Genomic DNA, 2,867 nt, shown 5'->3' on the forward strand with positions numbered 1-2,867 from the left:
GCATTATAATATATTTTTGTCAACTTGATTCAATAAAGCTTTAATTCAACACGCTTACATGCATTTTTCACCAAAAATGAAGTTGTATTCTGATTCCTTGACCTAAAAAACATATAAAAAGATATATCACATGATAAAATCGCTCCAAAACTAAATTTTCACCTTTTTGAGTGCCATCTTGAATTACTCAAATTGCTCAAATCTGGCAGAGTGGCATCAACCGGATATGAAATCTACACAACATAAGCATTCAAAAACAGTGAAAAAATTTTATTCATACCTCAAAACAAGGTTACCCTATTTTTGAGCATTTGGCGCCCAGACTATTATACATTATTTTGAGAGAGAGAGAAAAACCGACTTTGCTTCATGCTCCCCCCCCCCCCATATTTCCTATGTTTTATGCTTTATCTTTATATTAAAAAACATATTCTCTCATCAATTTTTTATTTCATAGAGTATTATAAGCTTTTAATTTGTTGTTAATATTGGCAAATAGGTTATTTACTTTTTGCGCTGCATATTATTTAAAAAAAAAAAGTTACCAAGAATGAAAAAGATGTTACTGTACATACTCACGTATGAGTCGACACCCCTACTTTTAGGAAGAAAATGGGAGGGAAAAATAGAAAACCCGCGTATAAGTTGAGCTTTCTACTTTCTGAAAAAAATGGGGAATGTTTTACCAATTTTGGAACATAAACGTTATAAAAAGGAGAAAAATGAAATGTAATGAACATTCTTATGTTTAAAGAATGTCCGATTTGTATACTTATGCACTAAAAGGGTTCACTTTTTCAATCGCGATTTTTGTTCAGGGTTCAATTTTGCTGTACGATTTTTGATACTTGTTGCCTTCATTTTTAATTATTATCAGCAAAATTCTGCACTGCAGCTGTATTACATTACTTAAAAAAAGAAAAAAAAACATTTATTCGTGACAATTGGGAAAATTCACGAAAGCGGCAATTCCCGCACTTTTCACGTAGTCGACCGTTTATTGTAATTAGGTAGTCTTTATTTCACAGTCAGACCATGCAAAATTATAGCAGAATGTGCAAGTATTTATTTCTTTAGCGTTTAATTTAAAAGGGTTGGAGTAAAATTGGGAAAATGTTTACGTTTTTGAGTGTTTTTTTTCCCCCCCAAGAATTGATCAGGGAAAATTTTCAGAAATTCTGTCCTATGTATAAGTTGACCCCCTAACTTTTAACCTCCTTTTTCGTACTAAATTTCTCCTCTTATACTTGAGTATATACGGTACTATTTTTTAATGAGTTTTTAAGAGAATTTTTGTCTGCTTGAAAAAAAAAAAAAAAAAAAAACAAAACAATTTACATACATCTAATAAACAAATTTCTTAAATAATTTATTGCTCATTGCTGCACTGTCATGGGCAGGTAAAAGAAAGCAACTGCAAATTTTTCATTTATTGGTACAACCTTGCTTATTTGGTTTCAGCTTTTAAAAAAGTGCAAAGAAAACATCAAATTACAACATTTCTCTATTGTTAATAGTGAATCCAAAACTTATTTCTTCAGATATCTTCTGCAGATACTGCCGTTTTTTTTCTGCCCAGGGCAGTAGTGTAGAATAATTGTGTACTCTGTTAATTGGTTGTTTACTGGTACATCGTTACAGTTTATTTTACCTTAAAACAACCATAGCTACTGAAGTCTAAAAGCATGACTATTGTAATATTTTATTAAAACTGTTTAATAAACTATTTCAAGTCCTAGCACATCATTCCAGTAAATGGTGCTATAAAGACTACTCTAAATTCAACTAAAAAGGAGCATTTTCAAGGTAAATTTTCAAAATTTTCCAAAAGAAGGCCCTTGTTTATCCTTGGGAATACCAGACATTATGACCCTGCAATCCCAATTCCTTGATTTTTTTTGCGCCCCTAGAATTCACAGCCAAAATCCGCCCATGCCGCACATGAAAGTTTCACATGACTTTGAGCTGTTTCTTATTAGTATAAATAAAACAAAATGGGCGTGTAGAGGGAATTCTGGCAAGGAGGGTAGGTGGATTAGAGAATAGGATACCTCTGTTTTGTTAACTCATTATGCCCAGAGCTGCACAGAAAGTAGTTAGAATTCTTTTCCAAGCCATAAGCAAACAAAAGTAGACTGTTGTCATTAGTTTTAGAATTTGGTGCCTGAAAATTTATTATTGGTTGTGGTGTTTGCTGTGGTTTTTGAATTTGTTTCATAATTTCCATTCTAAGCTCTGTCTTATTAACTATAATAGTGCTTCTCAAACGGTGTGCCTCGGCACACTGGTGTTCCGTGGCAAGGTCCTTGGTGTGCCACGGTATTTTCAAAGTTGTAGTGAAACGAAGAACAGAGATGTATTTTACTTGTGCAAAAGGTCAGATACAAAGTTGCTAGTTTAATTATTGCTAAATTGCATTGAAAACTGCATACCATGGTGAAACATTTATTTTTCCAACTTGTAAAGAAATCCTACGGGAAATGATAGGTTCCGATGCAATGAATGAGGTGGTCAGACTAAAAATTCCTGACATATGTTATCAAGCGACGAACTAACAACATGACGGGGGACATTAGAAAAATTTTAGTTGGGAAACTAAAAATTGCTAGAAAATTTTATCAAGTTGATGAATCTACAAACATAAAAGGTACGCTATACTTTTGCTAATTGAGACGGCATTCAAGATCCTTATTTTTTCTGCAAAGTTTTCTCAGCTTGGTGATGAAATATTCAACTTTACACTTACATAAATAAAATGCAATGGGATTCCAGTGGTAAAACTGCACAATCGCTTACAGTGATGGAAAAGTGATAATGACTGGAAATGTCGAAGGGTTCGCGTTGAACGCGAAAAATCAAAATCCCAA

The sequence above is a fragment of the Uloborus diversus genome, chromosome 1 (assembly GCF_026930045.1).
Source record: "Uloborus diversus isolate 005 chromosome 1, Udiv.v.3.1, whole genome shotgun sequence".
Lineage (NCBI taxonomy): Eukaryota > Metazoa > Arthropoda > Arachnida > Araneae > Uloboridae > Uloborus > Uloborus diversus.